This window comes from Bos javanicus, chromosome 29, assembly GCF_032452875.1.
Source record: "Bos javanicus breed banteng chromosome 29, ARS-OSU_banteng_1.0, whole genome shotgun sequence".
Lineage (NCBI taxonomy): Eukaryota > Metazoa > Chordata > Mammalia > Artiodactyla > Bovidae > Bos > Bos javanicus.
In genome coordinates, this window is record NC_083896.1 from 39,770,413 (window position 1) to 39,788,602 (window position 18,190).

Here is an 18,190-nt window from a genome sequence, read left to right on the forward strand (position 1 = left end):
CCACATTCTTTACATTTCTATTTTACATGTCTTTATTTAACATACTCAATATTCTTCAGCTTCATGAATATAAGGATTACTGATGTAGTAAGCATTTTAATGTCCTTCTCTGCTACTTATGAAATATATATTTTACTTCTGTTTTTACTAATTGATTTTTCCCTCGTTATGGATATTTTCTTGCTTCTTTACACATCTGGATATTTTCCTTTTAAATTTATTTATTTATCTTAATCAGAGGATAATTACCTTACAATATTGAGATGAAACTAGGACAAATACTTTCACAATTTATATGGAAATTTTAAATTGGATTATGGATGTGTTCACTTTGCCTTTGGATGCTGGATTGTTTTTAATTTTTATAAATTATTTCTTTCACTGTTTGCAAACACTGATAATCTCTTGGAAACAATTGCATTTTTTGAAGGCTTGTGGTAAAGTTTTTTAAACTGAGATGAAACCAGCCTTTAGACCAGGTTTACTATTCCCCTCTAGCAAGGCAATTTTGTCTTTAGGGCCCTATTGATCTCATGGGAATTATGAGTAATTTCAGGGGCAGTCCTAAGATGGCAGAGGAATAGGACAGGGAAACTACTTTCTCCCCAACAAATTCATCAAAAGAACATTTGAACGCTGAGTAAATTCCACACAAAAAACTTCTGAATGCCAGCAGAGGACATCAGGCACCCAGAAAAGGCAGCCCATTGTCTTCAAAAGGAGGTAGGAAAAAATGTAACAGATAAAAAGAGAGGCAAAAGAGATAGGGATGGAGATCCATCCCAGGAAGGGAGTCTTTAAAAAGAGAGAAGTTTCCAAACACCAGGAAACACTCTGACTGGTGAATCTGTGGTGAGCCTTGGAAACTCAGAGGGCAACATAAGTGTGAGGAAAAATAAATAAATAATTTAAACCCACAGACTACATGCCCAATGGTAACTCCCAGTGGAGAAGCAGCACAGACGCCTGCATCTGCCACTAGCTAGCGGGGGCTGGGCAGGGAGGTGTGGGCTGCATTGCTTAGAGTAAGGACCAGGCTTGAATGCCCCGAGGGCAATCTGAGGGAACTAACTTGAGATAGCAAACCAGACTCTGGGATAATTACCCCGGTGAAAAGCCCTAAACTAAGACACTGCCAGGTCTGCTCACAGAACAAAGGACTGAGCAGAGCTGGCTGGCTGCGGACTGGCCCATCCCCTGCCAGACACAGAGGAGCGAGGGCAACCAGAGCTAGAAGGGGGCAATTGCAGCCCCAGAGAGGCATCATCTACCAAAGTGCAAGCAGGTTTTTTTGCTAACCAAGATTTCTTGGGATTCTGGACAGTCAACGTCCGCCTAAGAAGGTGTGCCGGTTGTACACCCAGAAAACCGAGCGGCAGGGAAGGGAGAGGCAATAAATCTCAGCGACCACACTCACCAAACACCTGGTCACCTGAGTGGCTTGGACCTGGGAAGGGCACAAAACACAGGCCCAACTGAGTCTGCACCTTTGAGGAGTACCCGAGTACCTGAACCTGGGTGGCTTAGCCCTGGGAAGTGTATGCAACCCAGGGCCACCTCAGACAGTTCCAGACAGAGCAACCTAGAGCCTGAAAAGTGTAGACAGGGAAAGCATACACACCGTGAGCAGGGGAAAACCCAGTGTACCTGAGACACTGTGAGCACACACCAGTGTTATCTGTTGGCAGCACCCATCCCTCCCCACAGCACAACTGAACAAGTGAGCATAAAAAATTGTCCACCACCTCCCCCTTGGGTCAGGGCAGAAATTAGACACTGAAGAGACCAGCAAACAGAAGAAGCTAAAACAGAGGGAACCGCCCTGAAAGTGACAGGTGCAGAAGATTAAAACCCCACAGTTAGCACCGACTACATAGGAAGGGGCTTATAGATCTTTAGAAGTATAAGCTGGATCAAGAAACTATGTGAAAGTGAACTGACCCCACACTGTCCACAACAACACCACAAAAGTCCTAGATATATTTTTACTATTTTCATTCTTTAAATTTAATTTTTTTTTATTTTTAAGGCCTCTACTACTCCTTTAATTTTCATTTTTATAACCTACTATTACTTTGAAAAAAAAGACCCTATTTCTTAAAGCAAACTTTATAAATATATATATATATATAATAATAATTTTTGTGACTTTGTTTTTTTCCTTTAATATTGTATTTTTGAGAATCCAACCTCTGCTCTAGATTTTTAATCTTTGCTTTCTGGTATTTGTTAGCAATTTTGTACCTTTAAGAACCCAATCTTCAGTACCCATTTTTACTTGGGAGCGAGATCACTGGCCTGATTACTCTCTCCCCCTTTGGATCTCTTTTTTCTCCACCAGGTCGCCTCTATCTCCTCCCTCCCCCTTCTCATATCTACTCAACTCTGTGAATCTCTTTGTGTGTTCCAGACTGTGGAGAACACTTAGGGAACTGATTACTGGCTGATCTGTCTCTCTCCTTTTGACTTACCCCTTTATCTCCCTGGCCACCTCTGTCTCCTTCCTCCCTCTTCTCTTCTCTGTGTAACTCTATGAACATCTCTGAGGGATACAGACTGTGGAGAGCACATAGGGAAGTGATTACTGGCTAGCTTTCTCTCTCCCCTTTTGATTCCCTCTCTTCTCCTTCTGGTCACCTCTATCTCAATCTTCCCTCTTCTCTTCTCTGTGTAACTCTGTGAACAACTCTGAGGGATCCAGACTGTGCAAAGCACATAGGAAGTGACTCCTGGCTAGTTTTCTCTCACCTGTTTTGATTACCCCTCTTCTCCTCATGGTCACCTCTATCTCCCTCCTCCCTCTTCTCTTCTCCATGTAACTCTGTGAACCTCTCTGGGTGTCCCTCACTGTGGATAACTTTTCATTTTTAACCTAGATGTTTTATCATTGGTGCTGTATAGATGGAAAAGTCTTGAGGCTACTGTAAGAATAAGACTGAAAACAAGGAGCAGGAGGCTTAAGTCCAAATCCTGAGAACACCAGAGAACTCCTGACTCCAGGGAATATTAATCGATAGGAGCTCATCAAATGCCTGCATACCTACACTGAAACTAAGCACCGCCCAAGGGCCAACAAGTTCTAGGCCAAGACATGCTACGCAAATTCTCCAGCAACACAGGAACATAGGCCTGAGCTTCAAAATACAGGTTGCCCGAAGTCACTCCAAATCCATTGACATCTCATAACTCATTACTGGACATTTCATTTCACTTCAGAGAAAAGAAATTCAGCTCTACCCACCAGAACATCGACACAAGATTCCCTAACCAGGAAACCTTGACAAGCCACCCGTCCAACCCCACCCACAGTGAGGAAACTCCACAATAAAGAGAACTCCACAAACTGCCAGAATGCGGAAAGGTGACCCCAAACACAGCAATATAAACAAGACAAAGAGGCAGAGAAATACCCAGAAGGTAAAGGAACAGGATAAATGTCCACCAAACCAAACAAAAAAGGAAGAGATAGGGAATCTACCTATAATAGAATAGAGATAATAGTTGAAAACTTCCCTAAATTGGGGAAGGAAATAATCACGCAAGTCCAAGAAACCCAGAGAGTCCCCAAAAGGATAAACCCAAGGTGAAACACCCCAAGACACATATTAATCAAATTAATAAAGATCAAACACAAAGAACAAATATTAAAAGCAGCAAGGGGAAAACAACAAATAGCACACAAGGGGATTCCCATAAGGATAACAGCTGATCTTTCAATAGAAACTCTTCGGGCCAGGAGGGAATGGCAGGGCATACTTAAAGTAATGAAAGAAAAAAACCTACAGCCCAGATTACTGCACCCAGCAAGGATCTGATTCAAATATGAAGGAGAAATCAAAAGCTTTACAGACAAGCAAAAGCTGAGAGAATTCAGCACCACCACCCAGCTCTCCACAAATAGTAAAGGATCTTCTCTAGACCAGAAACACAGAAAGGGTGTATAAACTCAAACGCAAAACAATAAGGTAAATGGCAATGAGATCATATAAATAATTACCTTAAATGTAAATGGGTTAAATGCCCCCAAACAAAACACAAAGACTGGCTGAATGGATACAAAAACAAGACCCCTATATATGTTGTCTACAAGAGACCCACCTGGAAACAAGGGACACATTCAGACTGAAAGTCAAGGGCTAGAAAAAGATATTCCACTCAAATAGAGACCAAAAGAAAGCAGGAGTAGCAATCCTCATATCAGATAAAATAGACTTTAAAACAAAGGCTGTGAACAGAGACAAAGGACACTACATAATGATCAAACTATCAATCCAAGGAGAAGATATAAATATTATAAACATAAATGCACCCAACATAGGAGCACCACAATATGTAAGACAAATGCTAACAAGTATGAAAGGGGAAATTAACAATAACACAATAATAGTGGGAGACTTTAATACCCCACTCACACCCATGGCTAAATCAACTAAACAGAAAATTAACAAGGAAACACAAACTTAAATGATACATAGATCATTTAAGATATAGATATGATATCTATAGGACATTTCACCCCAAAACAACGAATTTCACCTTTTTCTCAAGTGCACACAGAACCTTCTTCAAGATAGATCACACCCAGGGCCATAAATCTAACCTTGGTAAATTCAAAAAAATTGAAATCATTCCAAGCATCTTTTCTGACCACAATGCAGTAAGATTAGATCTCAATTACAGGAGAAAAACTATTAAAAATTCCAACATAGGGAGGCTGAACAACATGCTGCTGAATAACCAAAAAATCACAGAAGAAATCAAAAAAGAAATCAAAATATGCATAGAAATGAATGAAGATGAAAACAAAACACCCAAACCCTGTGGGACACTGTAAAACCAGTGTTAAGGGGAAGGTTCATAGCAATACAGGCATACCTCAAGAAACAAGAAAAAAGTCAAATAAATAACCTAACTCTACACCTAAATCAACTAGAAAAGGAAGAAATGAAGAACACCAGGGTTATTAGAAGTAAATAAATCCTCAAAATTCAGCCACAAATCAATACAAAAGAAACAAAAGAGACCATAGCAAAAATCAACAAAGAGAAAAGGTGGTTCTTTGAAAGGATAAATAAAATTGACAAACCATTGGCCAGAATCATCAAGAAACAAAGGGAGAAGAATCAAATCAACAAAATTAGAAATGAAAATGGTGAGATCACAACAGACAACACAGAAATACAAAGGATCATAAGAGACTACTATCAGCAACTATATGCCAATAAAATGGACAACGTGAAAGACTGGACAAATTCTTAGAAAATTACAACTTTCCAAAACTGAACCAGGAGGAAATAGAAAATCTTAACAGACACATCAAAAGCATGGAAATTGAAGCTGTAATCAGAAATCTTTCAGCAAACAAAAGCCCAGGACCAGATGGCTTCAAAGCTGAATTCTACCAAAAATTTAGAGAAGAGTTAACACCTATCTGTATGCAGGTCAGGAAGCAACAGTTAGAACTGGATATGGAACAACAAACTGGTTCCAAATAGGAAAGGGAGTACGTCAAGGCTGTATATTGTCACCCTGTTTATTTAACTTATATGCAGAGTACATCATGAGAAACCCTGGACTGGAAGAAACACAAGCTGGAATCAAGATTGCTGGGAGAAATATCAATAACCTCAGATATGCAGATGACGCCACCCTTATGGCAGAAAGTGAAGAGGAACTAAAAAGCCTCTGGATGAAAGTGAAAGTGGAGAGTGAAAAAGTTGGCTTAAAGCTCAACATTCAGAAAACGAAGATCATGGCATCTGGTCCCATCACTTCATGGGAAATAGATGGGGAAACAGTGGAAACAGTGTCAGACTTTATTTTTCGGGGCTCCAAAATCACTACAGATGGTGACTGCAGCCATGAAATTAAAAGACGCTTACTCCTTGGAAGGAAAGTTATGACCAACCTAGATAGCATATTCAAAAGCAGAGACATTACTTTGCCAACAAAGGTTCATCTAGTCAAGGCTATGGTTTTTCCTGTGGTCATGTATAGTTGTGAGAGTTGGACTGTGAAGAAGACTGAGCACCGAAGAATTGATGCTTTTGAACTGTGGTGTTGGAGAAGACTCTTGAGAGTCCTTTGGACTGCAAGGAGATCCAACCAGTCCATTCTGAAGGAGATCAGCCCTGGGATTTCTTTGGAAGGAATGATGCTAAAGCTGAAATTCCAGTACTTTGGCCACCTCATGCAAAGAGTTGACTCATTGGAAAAGACTCTGATGATGGGAGATATTGGGGGCAGGAGGAGAAGGGGATGACAGAAGATGAGATGGCTGGATGGTATCACTGACTCGATGGATGTGAGTCTGAGTGAACTCCAGGAGTTGGTGATGGACAGGGAGGCCTGGCGTGCTGCGACTCTTGGGGTCACAAAGGGTTGGACACGACTGAGCGACTGAACTGAACTGAACACCTATCCTACTCAAACTCTTCCAGAAAATTGCAGAGATGAGGACAAACTGCCAAACTCATTCTATGAGGCCACCATCACCCTAACACCAACACCTGAAAAAGATGTCACAAAAAAAGAAAACTACAGGCCAATATCACTGATGAACATAGATGCAGAAATCCTTAACAAAATTCTCGCAACCAGAATCCAACAACACATTAAAATATCATACACCATGACCAAGTGGGCTTTATCCCAGGGATGCAAGGATTCTTCAATATCCGTAAATCAATGTAATGCACCACATTAACAAATTGAAAAATAAAAGCCATATGATTATCTCAATAGATGCAGAGAAACCTTGGACAAAATTCAACATCCATTTATGATAAAACCCACCAGAATGCAGGAATAGAAGGAACATACCTCAACATAATCAAAGCTATATATGACAAATCCACAGCAAGCATTATCCTCAGTGGTGAAAAATTGAAAGCATTTCCCCTAAAGTCAGGAACAAGATAAGGGTGCTCACTCTCACCACTACTATTCAACATAGTTTTTAAAGTATTGACCACAGCAATCAGAACCAAAAAAAAAGAAATAAAAGGAATCCAAATTGGAAAAGAAGAAGTAAAACTCTCACCATTTGCAGATGACATGATCCTTTACATAGAAAACCCTAAAGACTCCACAAGAAAATTACTAGAGCTAATCAATGCATATAGTAAAGTTTCAGGATATAAAGTCAACACAGATATCACTTGCATTCCTATAGAATAACAATGAGAAAATAGAGAAATTAAGGTAACAATTCCATTTAGCATTGCAACGACAAGAATAAAATACTTAGGACTACATCTACCTAAAGAAACAAAAGACTTATATATAGAAAACTATAAAACACTGGTGAAAGAAATCAAAGAGGACACTAATAGATGGAGAAATATACTGTGTTTATGGATCAGAAGAATCCATATAATGGAAATGAGTATACTACCCAAAGCAATCTATAGATTCAATGCAATCCCTATCAAGCTACCAATGGTATTTTCCACAGAGCTAGAACAAATTATTTCAGAATTTGTATGCAAATACAAAAAACCTCGAATAGCCAAAGCAATCTTGAGAAATAAGAATGGAACTGGAGGAATCAACCTGCCTGACTTCAGGATCTACTACAAAGCCACAGTCATCAAGACAGTATGGTACTGGCACCAAAGACAGAAATATAGATCAATGGAACAAAACAGAAAGCCCAGAGATAAATCCACGCAACTATGGACACCTTATCTTTGACAAAGGAGGCAAGAACATACAATGGAGAAAAGACAATCTCTTTAACAAGTGGTGCTGGGAAAACTGCTCAACCACTTGTAAAAGAATGAAACTAGAACACTGTCTAACACCATACACAAAAATAAACTCAAAATGGATTAAAGATCTAAACATAAGACCAGAAACTATAAAACTCCAGGAGGAGAACATAGGCAAAATACTCTCCAACATAAATCACAGCAGGATCCTCTATGACCCACCTCCCAGAATATTGGAGATAAAAGCAAAAAGAAAACAATGGGACCTAATTAAAATTAAAATCTTCTGCACAACAAAGGAAACTATAAGCAAGGTGAAAAGACAGCCTTCAGATTGTGAGAAAATAATAGCAAATGAAGCAACTGACAAAGACATGGGAGCAACCTAGATGTCCATCAGCAGATGAATGGATAAGAAAGCAGTGATACGTATACAAATGGAGTATTACTCAGCCATTAAAAAGAAGACATTTGAATCAGTTCTAATGAGGTGGATGAAACTGGAGCCTATTATATGGAGTGAAGTAAGCCAGAAAGAAAAACACCAATACAGTATACTAATGCATATATATGGAATTTAGAAAGATGGTAACAATTACCCAGTATGCAAGACACCAAAAGAGACACAGATATATAGAACAGTCTTTTGGACTCTGTGGGAGAGGGTGAGAGTGGGATGATTTGGGAGGATGGCATTGAAACATGTATAATATCATATGTGAAATGAATGGCCAGCCCAGGTTCGATGCAGGATACAGGATGCTCAGGGCTGGTGCACTAGGATGACCCAGAGGGATGGTATGGGGAGGGAGGTGGGAAAGGGGTACAGGATGGGGAACACGTGTACACCCATGGTGGATTCATGTCAATGTACGGCAAAATCATACAATATTGTAATTAGCCTTCAATTAAAATAAATAAATTTATAATTAAAAATGACTAATTTCCACGCTAGTGGGTGGGGACACAATTAGACTTGGTGCAATTTGAGATTCAAGGATTGTTCCCTATAATTCAGACCAGTACTATCAACTCTGCTGAAACCTGGAAGGGTATCACCTGTACCTTCCCACAGTTCTCTGTATGTAGCTCTCTCCTGTGAACTCTAACCATATAGAGTCATAAATCTGTCTTCTTGGGGAGACTGTTTGTCTCTGCCTAGGTACACCTTCCATGTATGTGTTGGAAACTATTCCTAGAGTCGGGGCAATTGTAGAACTCTCCTTCTTGGTCCTCACCTCAGGAATCCACTCTCTCCTGCCAGATGTTTAATATAAAACAATGCTCTTTCATTTGTCTTTTCTACTTTGGAGTTATTTGAGACAGGAGGATAAATGTGTTCTTTACTCCTTTATGTCGACTAAAATGGAGGTCCCCCTGCAATCAGAACTCACTGAATGTCTTGTGAATGCTAAGCACTGACTTCTGTGCATGGGTGCAAACTTGACTGGGGATATGTGTTGGGGCCTTAGGGAGCCCCAGTCTTGCTGGAGAAACATGCCCATTACAAATAGTATTTGCTATGTGGTATGTTCAGTTCAGTTCAGTTGCTCAGTCATGTCTGACTCTGCAACCCCATGGACTGCAGCATGCCAAGGCTCGCTGTTCTTCACCAACTCCTGGAGCTTGGGCAAACTCATGTCCATCGAGTTGGTGATTCCATCCAACCATCTCATCCTCTGTCATTCTCTTCTCCTCCTGCTTTTAATCTTTCCCAGTAACAGGGTTTTTTCTAATGAGTCAGTTCTTCACATCAGTTGGCCAAAGAATTAGAGGTTCAATTTCAGCATCAGTTCTTCCAATGAATATTCAGGATTGAATTATCCAATGAATGTTGACAATTTGATCTCTGGCTCCTCTGCCTTTTCTAAATCCAGCTTGAACATATGGAATTTCACAGTTCATGTACTGTTCAAGACTTGCTTGCAGAAATTACTTTGGTAGCATGTGAGATGAGTGCAACTGTGTGGTAGTTGAACATTCTTTGAAATCACCTTTTTGCAGGATTGCAAGGAAAACGACCTTTCCAGTCATGTGGCCACTGCTGAGTTTTCCACATTTTCTAGCATATTGAGTGCAGCACTTTAACAGCATCATCTTTTAGGATCTGATATAGCTCTACTGCAATGCCATCACCTCCACTAGCTTTGCTCGTAGTGATGCTTCTGAAGACCCATTTGACTTCACATTTCAGGATTGTCTAGCTCTAGGTGAGTGATCACACCATTGTGGTTATCTGGGTCATTAATATCTTTTTTGTGCAGTTGTTCTATGTATTCTTTCAACCTCTTCTTAATATATTCTGCTTCTGTTAGGTCCGTACCATTTCTTTCTTTTTTTGTGCCCGTGTTTGCCTGAAATATTCCCTCCCTATCTCTAATTTTCTTGAAGACATCTCTGGTCTTTACCATTCTAAAGTTTTCCTCTATTTCTTTGTACTGATCACTTAGGAAGGCATTTTTTAATCTCTTCTTGCTATTCTTTGGAACTCTGCATTCAGATGGGTATGTCTTTCTTTTCTCCTTTGCCTTTTGCTTCTCTTCTTTTCTAAGTTATTTGTAAGGCCTCCTCAGGCAACCATTTTGCCTTTTTGCATTTCTTTTTCTTTGGGATGGTCAGGATGTGGTATATACAGATCAAAAAATGAAGATCATGGCATCGAGTTCCATTACTTCATGGCAGATATCTGGAAAAACAATGAAAACAGTGACAGACTTTATTTTCCTGGGCTCCAAAATCACTGTAGATAATGACTGCAGCTGTGGGGAAAAAAGACTCTAAATCTTGGAAGAAAAGCTATGAAAAACCTGACAGCATACTAAAAAGCAGAGGCATTTCTTTACCAGCAAAGATCTTTACAGTCAAAGCTATGGTTTTACCAGAAGTCGTGACTGAATGTCAGAGTCGGACCATAAAGAAAGCTGAGTACCAAGGAATTGATGCTTTTAAACTGTGGTGTTGGACAAGACTCTTGAGAGTCCCTTGGCCTGCAAGGAGATTCAACCAGTCCATGCTAAAGGAAATAAGTCCTGAATATTCATTGGAAAGACCGATGCTGAAGCTGAACCTCCAATACTTTGGCCACCTGATGGGAAGAACTGACTCATTAGAAAAGACCCTTATGCAGGGAAAGATTAAAGGCAGAAGGCAAAGGGGAAGACAGAAGATGAAATTGTTGGGTGGCATCACCGACCTGATGAACATGAGTTTGAGCAATTTCCGGGAGTTGGTAATGGACAGGGAAACCTAGCATGCAGCACTCCATGATATAGCAAAGAGCTGGACATGACTGAGAGACTGAACTGAACTGATGTACAGAGGACATCAGGGAGCAGGCAGAAGTCTTTGGGGTCCAGTCAAGCCTGTGGCCCTGGTGGGAGTGGTGAAATATTTAGATGGAAGGGGAGGCTTCCCATCCTCTGTTACAGGTCCATGAATCCAAGGCAAGGAGCACAAGATTTTGAAAGTGTTACCAAATATTGTTTTCTGAAAAAAAAAAAAAAAAAAACTTTTCCTAAGGAGTGAGAAGTGGGACTAAGTCTGTTCTCTAGATTTTACTGAGGGATGTGGAAGGGATCTGGAGTGGGCTGAGTCTGCAAAAATTAGGTGACCAGCTGCTGGAGGGCTAGACTTATGGTAGACATTCTGCACTAGATGGAAAACAAATCCAGAGAAAAAGTGTCCCTTCTGGAGTGTACATGCCAATGTATCACTTTGTTTCAGCAGATCACTTCTATGGTGTTTGGGGGCAAGCAAGAAATGCATGATGGGTGGTTTGCTTTTGTCCATTCCTGTGGGTAGTTCAATGACTAAATGTTTGGTTACTTAATTGCATGGTTGGAATTATGCTTGGGAAAGGAAACTAGATTAGGTCCACACATATTTCGACATTAAACAGCAAGCATAGGAAGGTTACTAAGGCAACTATAGGTAATTTAAACATGAGGGGCCAAATGGGAACAGTTTCATTTAGCAGGCTGAGATTGGACTGTACAGGTTGCCATAATTGTTGCTATGACAAGTAGCCATAACACCTACTTATTGCTATGCTGGAGATGTGGGAAACTGACAAGACAGCAAGAGCCTTTATGACTCTCCTTGCAGTGTGATTTCAGGGGAGAAATAGTTGACAAGGAAAGGCTGACTGGTAAGGCTGAGGAAGGGTGTAATCTGAGCCAGTAATCATTACCTCTTGTGTGAGCCCAGAAAACAGAAGCATCGGCTCAGTCAGAATTCTGGGTCAGGGTTCAGAAATAGATGTCATTTGGCTTGAATCAATATTTAGCCTTGGGGATGGCAGCCATAACCGCTAACAGAAGATTTCTTTCTCCCAGGTAGCAGAATAATTCATATTTGTTCCACACTCAGGAACCCAGGAGGCCCTCTCAGGGCCACCTGCTTTTTGCAGGCACACATGCAATCTAGAAGGTGGAATTATCATCATGGTGCCCATTTTCCAGATGAGAAAACTGAGGTTAAGAGACTTAATCAAGCTCACACAGCTAAGTATGTGAAAAGCCAAGCACAAACCCAGGGTTGCTGCTGCTGCTAAGTCGCTTCAGTCATGTACGACTCTGTGCGACCCCATAGACGGCAGCCCACTAGGCTCCCCCGTCCCTGGGATTCTCCAGGCAAGAATACTGGAGTGGGTTGCCATTTCCTTCTCCAATGCATGAAAGTGAAAAGTGAAAGTGAAGTCACTCAGTCGTGTCCAACTCTTAGCGACCCCATGGACTGCAGCCTACCAGGCTCCTCCATCCATGGGATTTTCCAGGCAAGAGTACTGGAGTAGGGTGCCATTGCCTTCTCCACAAACCCAGGGTAACAGTCCTCAAATTGTGTGGTTTTGCTCCACACCCACTGGGAGTGGTGGGTGGTGATCTGGAAGCAATGTTTAGGCAGAAGCAAACAATATTCACGTTTAAATTGAAGAAAGTAAGGAAAACCACTAGAACATTCTGCTATGACCTAAATCAAATCCCTTATGATTATATAGTGGAGATGAAAAATAGATTCAAGGGATTAGGTCTGGTAGCCTGAAGAACAATGGATGGAGATATGGGAGGTGGTCATCAAAACCATCCTCAAGAAAAACAAATGTGAGAAGGCAAAGTGCTTGCCTGAGGAGGCCTTAAAAATAGCTGAGAAAATAAGAGAAGTGAAAGGCAAAGGAGAAAGGAAAAGTTATACCCAATAGAATGCAGACTTCCAGAGAATAGCAAGGAGAGATAAGAAAGTCTTAATAAGTGAAAAGTGCATGAATTAAAGGAAAAGAATAGAATTGTAAAGAGTATAGATCTCTTCAAGAAAAGTGGAGATACCAGAGAACAATTCATGCAAAGATGGGCACGATAAAAGACAGAAAAGTCAACGATGTAACAGAAGTAGATGAGATTAAGAAGAGGTGGCAAGAATGCACAGAAGAACTATACAAAAATGGTCATATGACCGGGATAGGGATGATGCTGGGGTCACTCACATAAAGCCAGATATACTAGAGTATGAAGTCCAGTGGGCTTTATTTAGAAAGCATCACTACAAGAAAAGCTAAGGAAGGTGGTAAAATTCCAGCTGAGCTGTTTAAGTATTCTAAAGAATGAGGCTGTAAAAGTGCTGCATTCAATATGTCATCAAATTTGGAAAACTCATCAGTGGCCACAGTGCTGGAAAGGGTCAGTTTTCATTCCAATCCAAAAGAAAGGCAATTCCAAAGAATGTTCAACCTATTGAAATGTTGTTGTATCATACAAAGATGCCAGGATTCTTGGCCCCAAAGGAGAAGAATTCAATCTGGAGCCAGAGACAAGGCTTGAACCCTCAGAGCTTTTGTGTAATAAAGTTTTATTAAAGTATAAAGGAGATAGAGAAAGCTTCTGACATAGGCATCAGAAGGGGACAGAAAGAGTACCCCCCTGCTAGTCTTCAGCTGGATGTTATATAGTCACTGCTACTGCTACTGCTAAGTCACTTCAGTCATGTCCAACTCTGTGTGACCCCAGAGACAGCAGCCCACCAGGCTCCCCCATCCATGGGATTCTCCAGGCAAGAACACTGGAGTGGGTTGCCATTTCCTTCTCCAATGCATGAAAGTGAAAGTGAAGTTGCTCAGTCGTATCCGACTCTTAGTGACCCCATGGACTGCAGCCTACCAGGCTCCTCCATCCATGGGATTTTCCAGGCAAGAATACTACAGTGGGCTGCCATTTCCATCTCCAATATAGTCACTAGCAGTCTGTTAATGAAAGAAAGGAATATCTTAAGACTCAGAATGGCACCAGGCCCCTCACCCATAAGATGCATTTGGGGATAATCTTGGAACCAAATTGTTCATCCTGGGCCATAAAATGATTAACTTGAATCTTGAAGAAGGGAAGATCACCATACAAATAGTTTCATTTACATAGATTAGAGGAATAATATCTGGGTATAACATACGTGTTTGTCAAGTAGGTTCTGAGCCAAAAGGCGGAACTGACTTGAAGACAGAGTTTGGGGTAAATGCATAGTACATTAGCATAGCTTAAGACAAATATTTCCATAAGAAAAAGGCATTGGTTATCTCTATGTTTGAGAATAGTTAATTTCAGGTGGAACCAGGTGTCATTATGGCAACACAGAATTTTAAGAGAGACCTCCTTTTAAATTTGTATAGAGAAGGAAAAAATATCGCTAGTTTGTTTCTTCCTGACGCTTAAGAGAGATAAACATGTCTGACACTTGCAGGCTATTTCCTCCGTTTGGAGACCCCTGGCCTTCCTGCCTGTTACCCTCTCATTCCCCCCTTTTCTTTTAGGAGAATTATGTTGCCTAGGGAAAAGGGGTGTCGTTTTCATTCCATAATTGCTTCCAAGCTGAGAAGGGGCATTGTCCCTAAATTGGTAAGGCAACATATTCTCCTAATCCTCATATGGAGGATATCTGATCCAGGGGCCCCAAATAGTAGTTGGAGGAAGTTGCAGCAGTAGCAGGAGTTTGAGCAACCATTTGTAACTTAAAAGCTTTCATGTGGCTAGAAACAAATCCAGTTATGCAATTACAGATGCAGGGAGCAAGCAGTAAAAACAACAATCAGAATTATTGTAAGATAGTTGTCCACCATGGGGAACTAGTTAACGTCTCCCAAACTGAGGCAGTTGAGGCTTTAGGAGTATCCATGGCCCCAATCATCTTGTTCATGTACTTAGTAAAATGAGTAACATTCGTGCTCATATCAGGTACAGCATTGGGTATGAATAATAGCACACGTTTCTCCTTGTGCATCTGTCAGAATATCTAAAGCCAATCTGTTTTGTAGAACCACCTTTCTAATTTGTGCTTGTTCAGCATTAAGAGCTAAAATAGCCTTTTGAGAATTTTGTAATGCCTGTTGAGTAAAATTAGTCAAAGCATCCACTGGTAGCATAACATCTGTAGTTCCCAAAGAGAGAACAAACACTGTAGCCAAATAATCATACCAGTGAAATTCAGACCTTGCCCACTGAGTTTTAAGGTGGGGTAAATTAGCAGGCTTTTTTGGAAGCTCTGAAAATGTAAAGCCGTGAGTAAAGGCTAGACCCAGGGTACATCTCCCTATCCAACCAGGGGGGAGCCATGCCCATAGGTAAGAGCCACATATCCAATAAGTCCCATTTGGAGCAAGCCAGCGCGACTGAGATATCCAGTCCAAATTAGTGCCTGGCCAGACAAAGGGAGGACCTGAACTGGGGTTGGAAAACACCGGAATGATTACGTTGTATATTTTTTGAGGCAAAAATCCCAATTGTTTCTAATCATTGTAATTAAGTTGTTGGCTAACTTTTGGGGATGGCTCTGTTTGTTCTCAGCATATAGGGGCAGTAGATATTAAACGTCCTTTTTTAGGAGTTAGCCATATAACCTCATCTCATATTTGATAATATCAGGTAAAAAACCATTCAATCTAGACCTATTTGCCTTATGTGTAGCAAAATAGTCATTGAACCGAGAGAATGTATAATCAAAATTAAAAGTCACATTATGTCCATAGTTAAAGTACAAAGTGTTGCACCAGTCCATTTTAGGGTTGATAGATGTCATCAGATGAAGAAGAGGCATCACATGTGACTGTTGTTGAAGGTATTTACAGACTTGGAGAAAGTCTTTTCCTTGAAGTGGAAATGTCCACCACAGGAAGCCTTCCACCGATGAAGAGAGGAGTGCTCCATAGACCCAGCAGTTAGACTGATTGTGGATTGTAGCATAGGAGTGAGCCCAGGACAGGAAGACATTGTCTTGAGGATCAAATGGCAGACTCAGGATATTTGGAGTCAGCAGAAGTAAGCTCACATAGGTTATCAGGCCCATCTGAAAAGTACAAAGTCAGAGCATAGAAAGTAAAGACATAAAAAGATGTCACTTAGTTTTGGTCAGGGTGCCACCTCTTAACTTGAGTGTGATGTACCCACGAATCAATTTTTGGGACTTTGACAGCTGTGGGAGAAGAAAGAATAACCTGGTAAGGGCTTTCCCAGAGGGGCTTGAGGGATGGGCCCCCAGATCTCAAAGTTTTTATGAGGATCTCAATTCCTGGCTCAAATAGAGGCTTGTTTGACTCAGAGGCAGGGTCAGGAGTTGTCGCCTGGAGTTTTGTTAATGTCCGTTGAAAAGCTGAGAGCTGAGTTACATAACTAGTTAATTCTAAGGCTTCAGGGTCTATAAAAATTTCTGTGTGTAAGAAAGGCCTTCAATAAATATATTTAAATGGAGACAGTCTCTCTTTTTGGGGGGCAGTTTGGGCCCTCATTAAAGCTATGAGTAGGACTTTAATTGAATTGTCTTGCATCTCTTGAGTTAATTTGTGCAGATGTCTTTTGATAATGTCATTAGCTTTTTCAACCTTTTTGGAGGATTGGGGTCTCCAGTAACAGTGTAAGTGATATTTTTTTTTCTTTTTCTAATTTTATTTTATTTTTAAACTTTACATAAATGTATTAGTTTTGCCAAATATCAAAATGAATCCGCCACAGGTATACATGTGTTCTCCATCCCGAACCCTCCTCCCTCCTTCCTCCCCATACCATCCCTCTGGGCCGTCCCAGTGCACCAGCCCCAAGCATCCAGCATCGTGCATCGAACCTGGACTGGCAACTCGTTTCCTACATGATATTTTACATGTTTCAATGCCACTCTCCCAAATCTTCCCACCCTCTCCCTCTCCCACAGAGTCCTTTATTTCTAGAGCTTTAGATATCCCCTGAGTTACAGCAGCTTTAAAGGTGGAGCCATTGTCATTCTGAAGGCTCCGTGGCAGCCCAAACCTGGGGATAATTTTATGGATTAAAATCTTTATAACCTCCTTAGCCTGTTCACTACGACAGGGAAAAACCTCAATCCATCCAGTAAAAGTATCTACCCAAACTTGTAAGCAAAAATATCTATTAGCTTTTGGCATAAGAGTGAAATCAATTTCCCAGTCTTCTCCAGCATATTTCCTACTTCGTAGTAATCCAGATTTTGCTAGCTTTTCAGTCTTTGGGTTATTTTTTTTTTTTTTGACAAATCTCACACCTTTTGATAATACTCTTTAAAGTTTTCATTACATTTTTACCTTGAAGCAAACGAGAAGCCATTTGGTAAGTACTCTCTGCACCCAAATGAAAACTCTGATGTAAACCCTTAAGAATTTTCCATTGAGCATTTTCAGGAACTATTAATCGTCCATCCTCAGACTGTAACCATCCTTTATCAGTAATCTTTGCTCCTCTTTTTTCATATCTTTTTAATTCTTCCTCAGTATATTGTGTTTTTTCCTGTTCCACAGGACCTGTCCAGATCAAAGGTGTCTGCAGTGAAGGGGTTTCGTAAAGTGCCGCTTTTTGGCTTGACAGTCAGCCAGCTGATTAGCTTCAGCTACTTTACTCCCATCCCTGCTGTGCCCTTTGTAATGCATAATAGCTACTTTTACCCACTTCCCTTGTTCCTTACAGAACCGGTCTCTAATTGTAAAACAGTATTATCCTTAAGAGACCCTCCAACTGGCCACCATTCGCCATCCTCCAATGGATACCTTGGCCATGCAGTATCACATAGGAAGACCAGGTGTGTCTTCTTTAAGCCCTGGGGATCAAATCTATCCCAGATTTTCAGGATACAGTTCAAAGGAGTGAGGCTAGAATTGTTAGCTCCCATCTGTAAAAGAGAAAAAAAGCGGCCAGCGCCATTTTTCTACCGGAGATATCCCCCCTGCTCTAGATGGGGGTGTAGACAGACATTACACAAAAAGCTTTTCCTTCCTGGTCGGACTTAGTCTGTCCCTTACGAATGCAGGCGCCATCCTCGACCCTCCCGGTTCTACCACTGAGATGGGGTGGGGATGTACAAGGGGTAGACCTGAGAGCATCTCTACCTGACATCCAGCTCTTCACCATTAATCTTGCTTGTCTCTGATGTCACCCGGGGTGTAATCAGAGTAACCTTCCGGAATGCCTCCCAAGCTAAGACCGCTGGGGGAAACATTCATC